The 15,121-nt window shown below is 37.4% G+C and overlaps 1 pseudogene; it reads left to right on the top strand.

The window, feature by feature from the left end:
• The first annotated feature begins 11,320 nt into the window (after positions 1–11,320).
• Positions 11,321–13,020, top strand: LOC141583039 (heat shock transcription factor, Y-linked-like; annotated as a pseudogene).
• The last annotated feature ends 2,101 nt before the right edge of the window (positions 13,021–15,121 follow it).

Below are 15,121 nucleotides of genomic sequence, written 5' to 3'. Positions count from 1 at the left end.
CAAAATAAAACAAACAAAAAAATTCAGACTTGATTTGGAATCCTCTCAACCTTGTTGGAAAGCAAGGTTTCAACCTTTTTAACTAAATATTCTAGCTGCATAAATACTGGCACAATCAATTTCTAATAAACTGCATTTTCATATATTCCTAACATTCCTTACGTGATTTATGGTATTTAGTATCTAGAGTTTTAACACCTCTCAGTTCTTTATCTAGAAAACAAAACAAAATAAAACTGGTGTTCTGTTCCATTCCCTGGGCTGGAGTGCACTGTTGTGATCTCAACTCACTTGACACCTCACCCCTTGGGCTCAAGGGTTTCTCCTACCTCAGTCTCCTGAGTCGTAGGCACACATGACCAAATTTGGATAAGTTTTTGCACAGTTTGTAGAGATGACGTTTGCCATTCTACTCATATTGGTCTTGAACATTTGCGTTTAAATGATATGCTCACCTTGGCCTCTCAAAGTGCTGAAACTACAGGCATGAGCCACCATGTCTGGCCTCATTAACTAAACTTTGGTAAGTTTTTCAGAAAGAAAAAAAAAAAAATTAAATGTGCATTCAGCAGTAAAATACCCATGGCTTTTAGTGGTGGCAATCATAATGTTTTAGTTCATAAGGAATTCTGTCTCAGAGTTAGCAAGCTCATGTGAACTCCTAATCACCTGGGCCATCATTCCATTTAAGTTTGCACAGTGCAAGAATTTACTAACTACTTACAACATGATAAGAATCAAACTGGAAACTGGATCTAAAAATGTACACAGATATAAACCTAATCTCTATTGTCCTCAAAATGTGGTAAGGGAGAAACAATCACAATCAAATATAATAATTTCACAACTGAGTTAATAAAGATTGCATGCAGGAATGAGACATAAATGAGTCATTAAGTGGTGTCAGAAAGGAGTCTCAGAGGTGACATCCAAGGTGTGACTTGAAGGAGAGTATAGCTTAATCTGAGAGAGAGGGGAATTGAAAATTCCATTGAGAAAATACATGCATGCTGCTTTATATGAGGATGACAATCCTTTCAAAGCCTTCATACACTCTCAGTTAAATAGAAATCTAGTCAGTCAGCCTTCTTGAAGATGAAGTTAGTAGTCTATAAACAATTCTATGATCTCAAAGATCTGTGCTTTCAACACCCATTTTTATACTCGATGTAAGCCAAATTCCCAGAAATGCTATACAAGAGGGTGTCCTTACTATGAAACAACTAGGTTTTATTGAGAATCCACAAGATACAGTGGACACTTGAGAGGAAAGCCTTCCTACTTGTAACATATGACAGCAGCAGTTCTGGATGTATGTAACTAAACTGCTGTGATTCCATTCTGGTCAAAGACATATTCTTGGAATAAGAAAGTGATTTTGTAAAGGAATAGATCTAATCCAACTTGCTGACATGGATTCCCTGCCACTCCTCATTCTCATTGACTTTTGTGCAATTACTTTACGATTCACTAGGTAAAATGGCCACATGGATGATCCTTGTGACCCTAGTGACTCCTTTACCCCAGCGACCTTGAACTTTGCTCATTTTCATGACTCTGCCCAATGGCAGTACCACGCATTTGGTTTTCAGTTTCCACCTGAAACCTCATCCGGCAACTCTGTACTGTTGGGCTATCCTTATTCTACCTGAAAAACTCTCCACATGTAGTCCTTGATCATTGAGAATGCCATTCAACCCTCACTTTCTCTCTAGGTTGGCAGCTACTTTCCCTCTACTCTGCTACCCAAGACAGTCCCAGAATGATCAATTAAGTAGCTGCCTTTAGAAATTCAAAAATAGTGGGCTCACAAAGCTGCAATATTTAAACATCTTCGTTTTTCCACACTCATGGAAGGGTCCAAAGGGAGAGACACTTATAATTTATTGCCAGAGCTAGAACAGTTATTCTTTCCTTACGCACCAGACCTACTTTTTCCCTCCAAGCTGCTCCCTTCTAATCTTCCTGACAAAATGGAGGTTATTTAGGGTATGATTCTCATAACCCAAGCATGACTGTTTACTTCTGCAATTCTTGCCTTTCCACTAAGCTCAGAGAATGCAAGTCTGTGTATCCTTTTCAAAGCCCATCCCTCTATTTGCACTCTTGGTCCAAGTACGTGTTGCTCTTCTAGTGACATGTTTCATTAATTGTGCCACTTAATTCCCAAATCTTGTGCCAAAGTAGTAGTAGCTGTAGAAAATAGCCAACCAGGAAACTATTTATGAATACCACCTCGTGGTGCTTTTTACTTTTACCAAAGATACTTTTTCCCTGAAGATTAAAGGCTGCCAATTTTGCTTGACAGGCTTTCTCAAAGTTGTTCTAAAATAGCTAATTCCTTCCCACATTTTGCTTTCGCTTTCATTTTAAATTTTGTTATCTCGGGATCTTTACAACACTTCAATTGCAAATCAATCATGCACACACACAAACACACAAAAATATTCCAACTATTTTACTACAAGAACAGTAACAAATTATTTTTCTACAGCAAGGCTCAACATTAATGCTCTCCACAGATACATTATATTTACTTAATCTTTAATTTTATCTATTTCACTGCATTTGTAGGACCCACTCAAATCACATAAAGAAATATTATCAGAAATAAAAGTATTATGCGCAACAGTAGAGTACCTAACATTTATTAAAAGTTTTAAATTTTTTTGTTATGTTAAATATTAACTTTAGAAGATGGGTGGGTTGTGGTAGCTCATGCCTGTAATCTCAGCACTTTGAGAGGATAGCTGGGCAGTTCACAGCATCTGAATTTAGAGACTGATAGGACCACCTGGTCAAACATGGTCTCGACTGAAAAATATATAAAAGAGCCAGGTGTGGTGGCACGTGCCTGTAATGCCAGCTACTCAGGTGTGTGAGGCAAGAGAATCACTTGAACCTGAGAAGTAAGGTTGCAGTGAGCTGAGATCATGCCATGGACCTCTAGCCTGGGTGACAGAGCTAGACTCTGTCTTAAGGGGAAAAAAAGGAAAGAAAAAAGCAGAAGACTTTACAAGACAAACAAAAACATTACTCTTGTGATCAGTAACAAAATTAAGTGTACCAGTTTACATATGACTGCCTGAATTTGCTTCTTTATTTCTCTCTTATATTCATGTAGCTTTATTTCTAAAAACTCACACTTGATACACTGAAGGTTAGCATCTTAAAACTGATCATTAGTAAGCCGAAGCTTCTCAGCTATTAAAAAATAAGCTGTCAAGTTAAGAATGGAAGCATTGTCAAGTGTGTGCTCTGGCCAGCAAAATGTTAAAAACAAAAATAAAAGTAAAAGGGACAATCAGAGAGAGACACAGTTAATCTGCTGACCTTGAAGGCAACAGAGCACAGATGTTTGTGGGAGCAGTTGGCTCAAGCAGCTCAGACAGTAAACACAGTATAAGAATAAACTGATGAGTGAAAACTTGCACTAAAACCACAAACATCATCAAAGAGTAGCAGAGAGAGAGAGAGAGAGCACACAAATGAGATAGAGACTTAAGAGAGAGACCCAGTGTGTCTGGCAATAAAAGATTTAGGTGAAATTTCAAGAGAATTTGAGGGCAAAGATGCTACTAAACTCATACAAGTGGCCAGAAATGTGTTTTACAATCAGGAGGAAGAGGCTGAGAGAAAGGCAAGGTATAACTCACAAGGCAAGATGGGGAGACAACCTGGGTTAACAAGACAGTGAGAAAGAGGTATTTCTTTCTTTCTTTTTTTTTTTAATTGCATTTTAGGTTTTGGGGTACATGTGATGAACATGCAAGATTGTTGCATAGGTACACACATGGCAGTGTGCTTTGCTGCCTTCCGTCCTCTCACCTGTAACTGTCATTTCTCCCCATGCTATCTCTTCCCACCTTCCCACCCCCTCACCCCTCCCCCATTTCCCCCCAACAGACCCCAGTGTGTAGTGCTCCCCTCCCTGTGTCCATGTGTTCTCATTGTTCAACACCCGCCTATGAGCGAGAATATACGGTGTTTGATTTTCTGCTCTTGTGTCAGTTTGCTGAGAATGAGAAAGAGGTATTTTTAGACCAGCATCTAAAACCTGGCTGGAGAAAGATCAATGTGGGATTGATAAAAAGAAAAAGGCGGCCGGGCGCGGTGGCTCAAGCCTGTAATCCCAGCACTTTGGGAGGCCGAGGCGGGTGGATCACGAGGTCAAGAGATCGAGACCATCCTGGTCAACATGGTGAAACCCCGTCTCTACTAAAAATACAAAAAATTAGCTGGGCATGGTGGCGCGTGCCTGTAATCCCAGCTACTCAGGAGGCTGAGGCAGGAGAATTGCCTGAACCCAGGAGGCGGAGGTTGCGGTGAGCCAAGATCGTGCCATTGCACTCCAGCCTGGGTAACAAGAGTGAAACTCCATCTCAAAAAAAAAAAAAAAGAAAAAAGAAAAAGGCGGGATTTCCTTCTCTGGGATCCCCTCCCCCAACAGTGTGGGAGCTTGTTCTGCTTCTCTCTCTTTCTCTCTCTGCCTAATAAATCACTTTCTGTAAAAAAAAAAAAAAAAGAAAAGAAAAGAAAAGAAAAGAAAAAGAAAAAGGCATTAGAAGAATAAATGTCCCAAAATAGCATTGTCTAAAGATTAGGTGTCCCCATGGAGCCAATGGTTTTATCTCCATGAAACATGTAGGCCAAGAGCAGCAGCAGCAGCAGCAGCAGCAGCAGCAGCAGCAGCAGCAGCAGCAAGTCAGAAAGTCTCAAATAATCAGGATATAGACATACGTGGTCTGGCTGGTTTGGGAAGATATGAAGACTGACACAAGCCAAGCTCAATTTCTCTGTATCCAAAGTAGCCTATCGTCAGCATTAAGGTGATCCATAACAACAACAAAGAATTTTATGGTAGATACAGGGACTGAGCATTAGGTGGTGACAAAACTGGTAGGGCCACTGTTCAAACTTATGCTACTATCATTGAGGCTATGGGAATATCAAACTGAAAGACCATTTTTGCCAATCAAAAAGATGTGTCATTGGAAGATGTGAGGTGCAGCACAAAATGTTATATCTTCCCAGCTGCCCTGTTCCTCTATGGAGGAGGTACCTGCTTCAAAAACTACAAGTATAAACTTCTTTTAAGCCTGAAGGAAGAGTAACTTTAGATTTTAAGCAACCAAAGGCTATGGTATTAGTACTCACCTTTCCACAAGCTGATAACTGGTGATTATCTGCTAGGGATGTGGAGGGTCCTGAAAAGCAAACTTGGAGGCCAATGAAGAAAATCACATTGTCAGAATTAATTAGTAAATTTCCAGAGCTATGGGCTGAAGATAATCCACCCAAGCTAGCCATAAAGCATGCTCAGCAGGTAGGAGGACTAAAAGTGGGAGCCAGTATCCCACGCCACTGGAGGCAGTTTTAGGCTTAGAAAAGCATTTAGAACACTTAGAAAAGCAAGATATTTTTGTGCCATGCTGGTCATTCTGGAACACTCCACTCTTATCAATCAATAAATTACTGCCTAGTGATAAATTGTACCACACCTGTAATGATTATAGGCCAGTGCAGAACCCACAAGCTGTAAACCAATCAACAGTTCCTTGCTTTCTGTTACTTTCCCAAACCCATATATCTTGCTCCCCCTAATTCCCTTCGAGGGAGTATGGTTCACTGTTTTAGACTCAAAGAATGCTTTCTCCTGCCTTGGTCTCATGCCAGTCAGTTGGCATATCTTTGTACTTCAAAGGGGAAATCCTCAGCATAGTTGGACCAGGCTTACCAAAGTGTTCAACAACTCCTTCATGATATTTAGTGAGGTCCTACCATCAGACCTTAATGCTTACACCCCACCAAATAAAGACTGAGCCTTTCTCCAGTATGTGAATTACTTTCTCCCAGTAGCACTCACTATAGAAGACTCCCATTAAAAAACTGTCTCTACTTTCTGTGGAAGATAGAATAAATGCTATGTAGAGAAAAGGCCAGATTTGCTGCACAGTATTCACATATGTGGAGTTTGTCAAAAGCCACTGACGGCACATATTAAGTAGTGTATACAATGATCTAACCACAACCTCACAGCAACAAGTCAGAGAGTTCTTAGGGACAGCAGTGTTTTGACATAGAATTCCAAATTTCCTGCTAACGGAAAAAGTATTATCTGAAGCCCCAAAGGGGACAAGGAGAAAAGACCCCTTTCCAGAGGCCCTTAACAACAGAAAGCATTTAATGTGATAAACAAGTTTCTAGTTGAGACACCTGCTTTAGGACTGCCAGACATAACTAACTTTTTTCTTCTGTATGTTCATGAGTGGAGGAGAATGGCCATTCGATTTTTAACCCAATGTTGGGATAATGGCATTACTCAATATCCTACCTATTCAAGTAGCTGAACTCAGTGGCTCCAAAAAGCCCACCCTGGTTCAAGGCTCTTGCCACTACAGCCATGCCCATGCTGGAAGCTAATAAATGAAATCTGGGGCAGCAGGTTGCTGTAAGGGTATCACACTATGATTTAACACTAATGGATTAAGTAGGTCACCACTAGCTGTCAAATTCTAGAATAACTCGATACCAGGGACTTTTGTGTAAAAAAATTGTACATCAACTCAGAAATTGTAAACACTCTCAAATCTACTACACTGCTCCCTTTGGAGCAAGAATCTCACTTACATAACTGTATAGAAACAGTCTATAAAGTATTCTCAGGTAGACAGGACCTTACAGATTAGCCCCTCCAAAATCCAGATGTTAAGTACTTTACTGCTGGTAGCAGCTTTGTAACAGAAAGAGTCAAAGGGGCAGGATATGCAGTTGTAACTCTAGATTAAGTGCTAGTGGCTCAAAGCTTGCCAATACAGCCATTGCTGTTAGCAAAAGGTAAAGAAACCATGATACATACTAACTCAAAATATGCCTTTGCTATGCTACATGTACACGGGAGCAGACACAAGAGAAAAGTACTCCTAACTGCCCAAGGAACAAGTGTGAAGTACACAGAAAAAATTCCACAACTTTTTGATGCGATATAAAAGCCTAAGAAAATAGCTGTTAAACATTGTCAAGGCCATCAAAAAGGTGGAACCCTGTCTGGAAATCAGATGCAGCAGCTAAGTGTGCAGTAATAAGTACCCCACTTTCCAGCACAATAGCCAGAAAAGCAGCTTGTGTTGTGTCTCTCCTCCAAGAGCACTTGCTTAAATAGAAGTCAAGTGAGTTTCCAAATAAGAGGACCTGGTTTACTCAGGACAAATAAGAGGACCTGGTTTACTCAGGACAATGAAGTGCATTAAAAAAAAAAATTGCAGAAGTTCTTACATGGAAAATTAGCAATTTCTGAAGTTATAGCCCCCAGGTCTGTAAAACCTTTCTCCAAGCAACCCATATAGAAAAAAACAGCACTACTAATACTACTGGGGTGCCAATTCTATATGCCATGGCTCATTGTCATCTCTTGATCCATTTGTAAACAATGCTTAACCTGTCCTATAACCCTCAACGAAGCAAATCCTACATTGGGCTAATAATACAATAAGCTGGTGTAATTATAATAAATACACAGATAGAAAACTGAAAAAAAACCATACTGTCCTCTAGAAAGAATAATTAATTATTATGGCTAAGCTATTTGGGTGCAAACTGGGTCATGGGGATATAGTCCTTTAATCGATACAATAAATGACATCATCTGGCTGCAGAAGTTTCTAAAAGTCACAACCACTCAAGCTTCCAGAGTTTCTGATTTGCTAGTGGTACAAGCCACACAGATGAGAAATGCCATTTTCCAAAAAAGACTAACGTTGGATTATCTTTTAGCTCTTAAAAGAGAAGTATGTGGACATTTTAGCTTATCAAATGGACGTCTGGACATTAATAATAATGGACAAACAGTCATGGAAATTACCACCAGGATTCAAAAACTAGCTCATGTGCCAGTACAAACTTGGAAAGAGTAATCAGTATACTCACTCTTTGAAGGATGGTTTGTATATTTGAGATGGGGAAGGTAAAACACTCAGGGGGCAGTAGTAATTACATTGAAAGGGTGTTTAATACTATCTTGTCTCTTGCCTCTCTTAGTTGGTGATATTCAATCAACTACACAAGCAATAGACATCAGTCAATTGATGACATTAACTAAGTATCAAACTGTGCCCCAAGAGGATGTAGCACTGCCTCAAAATAATAGGACTAATAACAGGACTAAAACAACAGGGCTAACTATGGGCTTATGCAGCTTCATCATCTAATGGAACTTAATCATTGTCAAATGATGAGATAAAATAAACTTAAACTAAGCAAATAATATGGTAGTAGCCCAGAAAGCTACATTAATATCATATTTTCTAAGCAGGAAGCTTATCAGAAATAATAATTAATAATAATAAGATAATAATAATAATGGTATCTTACAGGTGAATAACACCATTCCTGGAACCTCAGCACTCTGCATATCAGCCTGTGAGAACCTTCCAAATCCTAAGCTGTCACCCTGGCTGGTCACAGGTAGGTGACTGGTTAGACAAAAGCAAGTGAGATTCTACAGAGGAGGGACAACTCTTAAGACAGACACAGTCGCAAAGAGTTCATCAGGTACTAAAAGTTTAATTTTTGTCTCTCGTGTCAGGATAGAAACTCTCAACCTAGTGCTAAAGGAATCAAGTCAGTGCTATAGGCTTACCATAAGCTCACACACCACCCTGCTGTCCATAAAAAGCACAAAGCCATTCCCAGGTGGTTTATCTTAAAATGTTCTGCAACATAGCTAAGCCATCCACCCTGAGGTCCAGCTTCAAAAACCAAACAGGCATAAAAGAGATCTACCAAATAAGCTTGTAAGCTCATAGAAGCACCAAGTAACCTTTACCAAATATTAACTTCTAAGTGGTAGTAAATGTTTAAAACAATGGTGTTGCTTCCTATTAATGGATTAATAAAAAGCCATATATTAAATGAGAAATTTAATGGTAACCACAGTAGTCTGTATTTGCTGCATAATAATATATAGTTTACTGTGTTGTGTTCAATGTAAAACCTCACCCCAGTCTCTGTTTTAAATTAACTGACTCCCTAAAAAACCTACCTTATCTCTCCTCCCCACATTCTCAGCAAAGTTCCCAGGAATGTCTTCTTCTCTTGATGACAAGACACAAGGTCACAGGGCAAGATAACATCCAGAAAATGCACCCTGTCTTTCTCAAAATGCTTGTTTTAAAAATGTGGATTACAGACATCAGCCACTAGGCTGGCCGATTCTCTCTACGTTTTTTCCTCAGATACACTCAGCTTTCTCCTGGGAAAAATAGAATCAATACCAAAATCTACTCCCAATACATGCATCTTCTTCAAAAAGATGAGGGAAAATGAAAACAAATTTGTTGTGAAATTATACATACACATGTAACAAGAACATAATGTGTATCAAAGGCTACCAGAAAAGAGGTCAGACATCTTACAATTTTACACAAGATAGTGGATTAAGCCCAGTTTACATTCATGTTTTTTACGTAAAATTGCTTATTTTCTTGCCTCTTTATGACTAAATGTAGGCTTGCCCTTTGGAGACAGGTAACAGTTTGTCTCCCACTGAAAACATCAAGGCATTGTTCCTCTCTACACTGTCACTTGTCTTAGTTTCCCAAAATGCTGAGCCACCATTTGACACAGATTGTCCTACATTTAATGTGGTTTCTTTTTCTGATTCTACCACTAACTCCCTTTTTTTTTTTCACACCCTTGGTCCACCTTTTGGTGCTGTCGGTAATCATTCCTCCCCTTCCATCACAGAAGAAGCCTGTACTTCAGGCAGTGCAACATAAACATTTCCCAGAAAAGCAAAAAATTAAAAAAATATATTTTAATTGTCCGTTTTTCAAAACAGAAAGATTGTAAAAATTGATGAACCACCTCTGGTAGAAACACCTGTTTTATCTTGAGAAGGAGTTTACTGATGTGGATGTTTTTATTACATTGTGTTATATATAAAAAATTCTGAAATAAAACTATACAAAATTACCCACAAAACCTAAACTACATTAAACCAAGACAAACTTCTTACAATAACATCTCTTTCAATGATGAGAGAACTGCCTCCTATGGTGTGAGAAACATAAAAATTATCATTTCTTTCCTCCACACATATTCAAAACTTGCCAGCGCAAATGCTTAACATTTTAATATACCACTTTTAAACCATGATCATACAGAAATTATTTATACCATGAATGTATAAAAATTCAATAAATATTTTATTTAACGTTAAGATTACATTACAAATTCAAATCCTGTTTTGTTAGACAGTTATGTTACATCACACAGATGATTTCTTAAAAAATAATTTTTAATTGACATTAGGTCATTTCAGCAAAATAAAAAAATAATTTAAAATTCTGCTTGGATACACATAAAAATTTACTTAACTTTAAAATGTTGGCTTTTGATTTTTTTTCTTTTTTTTATCTTCCATTCTTTGGCATCTCCTTCCAAGATCACCTGCTTTAAAATATTGTATATCATTAACATTGGTCAGATATTTATAAACATAGCAAACAAAATCAATATTAATTTTAAAAATATACATAAAATGTTTTGAATGGATATGCATATAACTTACTTTTTATTCTGAAACCTAATCAGATATTTTAGTTACATTTGTTTTCATCTTAACATTTGAAGGTAAGTTTTAAATAATATAAAGTTAATAGAGTGTACAATTCAACAGAATTTAATATGTTTATGATGTTGTACAATAATCTTTTCTCTTTTGTTTCTAAATATTTCTATCCATCAACAGAAATCCCTGTATCTTCTAAAGAACTACTTCTATTTCCCAGCCCCTGACAACTAGAAAAATACCCATAATATCTATGGGCATCTCTTTTTACCATGTAGTGCATCAGTTTTCAATTCAATATGCCAAACTGACAGAGCTTTAATTATCTTTATTTATCTCTACTGTCCAATTACCAGACCCTGTGTCCCCTGGAATCAATCTAGTGAGAGTGTGTGTGTCAGTGAGAAAATTCCATGTATTTCAGGTACTGAGGACATTATTTATTTAATTACATGTTTAAAAGATTTTGCTGGGATGAGATTCTTGCAGATTGTACTGTGTAAGTAATCAGTCTATGTTTTAGTTTTGCTGTATACATTTCTCGGGCTGAGTAGAAAATCCTCTTGGTAAAATTTCATGTGTGTTGCTAGGAAACCAAAGACCCCTTGTGATGTCATAGCTACTCAAATTGAGAACCATTGTAGTGGTCTAGATTACTTTACCTGCTTAGGACTACTGCAGCAGGTTTTCAAACCACAGTGTTGAAAACCATGCAGGCTGGAGGATTAGGTGAGAAAATATTTATTTGAGATGGCAGATATTTCTTCAGAAACTCCAGATGTTTCTCCTAAAGTCAAATTGTCTAGTTCAGAAGCTTCCACTAGGTTTCTGTTGGGTGAACACATATTGTCTGAACACTCTGACTTAAGGTCAATAATTGAAGAAAATGCTTTTCAGGTTTTATCACAAGGATCCTTGATAAAAAGTCCAGGTTACACAGTTTGTGTCTCTGAGCTAGATAAGCGTTATGATTTTATTTCTCAGACTTTTCCCAGAAAACTTTGGAAAATAGTTGAAAGTGACCAGTTCAAGTCCATTTCATGGGATGAGGATGGAACTTGCATAGTGATTCATGAAGAACTTTTCGAGAAAGAAATCCTGGAAAGAAAAGATCCTTACAGAATATTTAAAGCTGAGAGTATAAAAAGCTTAGTTTGACAGCTCAACCTTTATGGATTCAGTAAAATTCGACAGAATTTTCAAAGATCTGCGTTTCTAGCAGACTTTCTGGAAGAAGAAAAAGAAGTCCCCATTGTAAGCAAGGTATTTAAAACATTTCAGTGGCCACTTTATGTAGAGTATATAGGTAATTTTATTTTGTACATCAGTAAATATGTTGATACATGCAGTAACTCTAGATTTTGTAAACTATATAAATATCGAAGTAAACTATATAAATATCGAAGTAAAAATTGTTTAAGTTTTTGCAATCACTGAGGGCAGCTTCAGCATTAAACTTTCTAGGTTTCAGGAAATTTTGTAACAACTCTGAATCTTACCAATAAACTCCAAATAAATTTACCAAATCCACTAATGAAATGTTACTATTATTATGTAACATGTTTTTACTTGAGGGCTTAACAATTTGAGTGCACTTTCTCCCCAAAAGGCACATTCCTGGAAAGAATAAACAATGTTTATGCATCATTTGATGACAATAGCTTTGTGTGATAAGACAGAAATCTGAGTTTTTTGTGTTACTGCCACTTTTCTCTTGGTTTAAAATGACACTGAATTACTTTCTCTTTTGCTTTTAGTTAAAAGTCTATTGTAATCCAAATTTCAAACGTGGCTATCCTCAACTATTAGTAAAAATGAAAAGAAGAGTTGGGATTAGAAATGCTTCTCTTGTATCTACTTTATTCACCTAAGGTTTCAACAAGAAGTACTTTAGAGCAGGGGCTGACACAGTTAATCATAATTCTGCATTAATTACAGAAACTAGTGGAGAAGTTTCATTTTCAGCCTCTACAAATTTAAATATGCCTCTGATAAGAAAACCTTCCGTCAGCCAAAGAATTGCCAATTTGCCTGACACAACCAGAAGTGGCTTTCCTCCTACTCCATCTTCAACTTCATTTAGACCAACAGAATGCATTGCAACAAATCAAAATGCTATTTTAAATCAGTTGGCCAGTATGCATATGCAATCTCATAGCACCTACATACAAACAAATGACCACACTTTTAATTGCATTACAACCATGACTTCTCAATACCAAATCATGTCTTCCTCACAAAATAGTCTTTTGGAGTTGATAGTGAAACCATCAACTTTAACAAGAAGATATCCTGAGGTGTCAGTAAATGAGGCTCCTTATCCTAACCTGCTACCAGCAGGCAACCTGTGGTTGCTAGGGCCCATGATAGCTGATATATCTGCTGACTCTCCTTTCAAGCCAGCTTTTCAACTATCTTCACTGGGAAAATACAACCCTAATTACAACTGATATTAGAGTGACACTAAAAGAGTACCATATAATGGACAACTATAGAGACTAACAATTTTCTTGAAAAAAAAAAGCAAAAATTCTGCAATTATCTTGTTGAACAATAAAATTACATGTTTACCCTTATGGTTGCTTTTTATTTATTTCTAAACATATGGTTAAGAGTGAAATCATGTTGCATTTTATTTCATTTAAAATATATATTGAACGGATATACATATTTGTATGGCTAATATATATGATATATACATATACAGCATAGTATATTTTATATGTGGTGAGTGTGTGTGTGTGTGTGTGTGTGTGTGTGTGTGTGTGTGCTTTTGATTATTTGGCAATAACTTTGCCATATCCCTTGGTAAAGTCGTTCAGTTATCTACAGAGAAAGAAATAATAGTCTTTTAGGCAATTTTCTGATGCAATAGCCCAATGTTACTGATGGAGTTATTTGGAAAAAGACTTATTCTACTTATGTTTCTGAAGGCTGGAAATTCCAAAGGGATGCATCTGGTGAGGCTTTCTTTCCATGACAGGCAGTCAACATAAAGTGAAGGACATGTGATGAAGAGGAAATCAAGACTGAATTCATCCTTTGATCCAAAGTCCACTCACAAAATAACTAACGTGCTCTCCAGATAAAGTCAACAATGCCGTTGTCAAGGTGTATCCTCATGACTAACTACCTCTCAGAGGTCCTACCTCCCGTGGCTATCACAATGACCAGGGACTGTCTATGTAAAATTTGGAGAGGGCATTCAAAACCACAGCAACAGATAAGGGAAAATGAATAAAGTGCAAATAGTAAAATGTAATAAGTGACTTCTCAATTAGTCTGGCCTTAAAAAATTTTGGGACTAAATTGGGATTGCACAGGACCATATGCTAAAATATGCAGACACATACACACACAGAGACGCGCACACACACACACACACACACACACACACACACACAATTTAGAAATGGGTTAAAATGCACTAGTTTCCTATTTATCAATTGCTTTCATCCATTATCTTAAGCTTAGATTGTAGTAGACAGTCTTTTTTCATTACAGTTTATATGCAGTGAGTTCAGTAACTATAATCACATTTATTTGTGTCATCACGTGATTTACAAAGTTCATGTTATATTATGCACATGAATGGCATCACTGTCAGAATATGCTGAAATTTTACAGTTAGCATTAGCCATAATCATTTTTTAAATATATTTTTATCACAACATTCCAACAGATTTGTGTCTTTAATTATCTTCTGCAGGAGTCCCTTTCATGTTTTCTAATGCACATTTTTTTTTCTTCTTTCTCTTTTTCTTTCCCTTTTCCTCCCTTTTTCTCTTCCTCTTCCTCTTTCTTTTCCACTTTATCTCCTTTTTCTTTTCCTCCTTCCTCTTTATTTCTTTTTTTCTTCCTTCTTCCTTCCTTTCTTCTTCTCCTTCTTCTTCTAATTCTTCCTCTTCTTCTTCTTCTTCTTCTTCTTCTTCTTCTTCTTCTTCTTCTTCTTCTTCTCCTTCTCCTTCTCCTTCTCCTTCTCCTTCTCCTTCTCCTTCTCCTTCTCCTTCTCCTTCTCCTTCTCCTTCTCCTTCTCCTTCTTCTTCTTCTTCTTCTTCTTCTTCTTCTTCTTCTTCTTCTTCTTCTTCTTCTTCTTCTTCTTCTTCTTCTTCCTCTTCTTCTTCTTCTGCTTTCTTCTTCTCCTTCTCCTTCTCCCTCTCTTTCCCCTCCTCCTCCTCCTCCTCTTCCTCCTCCTCCCCCTCCTTCTTTTTCTTTCTTATTCTTATTCTTATGCGTCTTCTTTTTCTTGTTCTTTCTTTCTTTCTTTCTTTCTTTTTTTTTTTTTCCTAAGGCAGAAACTGGCTGGTTTGCTCAGGCCAGAATGCAGTGGCACAATCTCAGCTCAATGTAAACTCAACCTCTGGCTTAAAGCAATTTTTATCTGTCAGTCTTCTAAATACATGGGACTAGATGTGCATCAACCATTGGATAAATTTTAATATTGGCAAGGCTGGTCTTGAACCCTTGGACTCAGGTGATTCATCTGCCTTGGCCTTTAAAAGTGCTGAGACTACAGGTTTGAGCCACTATACCTGCCCTCTAATGTACATT

The sequence above is a fragment of the Saimiri boliviensis genome, chromosome Y (genome assembly GCF_048565385.1).
Source record: "Saimiri boliviensis isolate mSaiBol1 chromosome Y, mSaiBol1.pri, whole genome shotgun sequence".
In the NCBI taxonomy this organism is placed as follows: domain Eukaryota; kingdom Metazoa; phylum Chordata; class Mammalia; order Primates; family Cebidae; genus Saimiri; species Saimiri boliviensis.
Note: the sequence above shows the minus strand (reverse complement) of the source record. Positions and strands in the feature narration are given on the sequence as shown.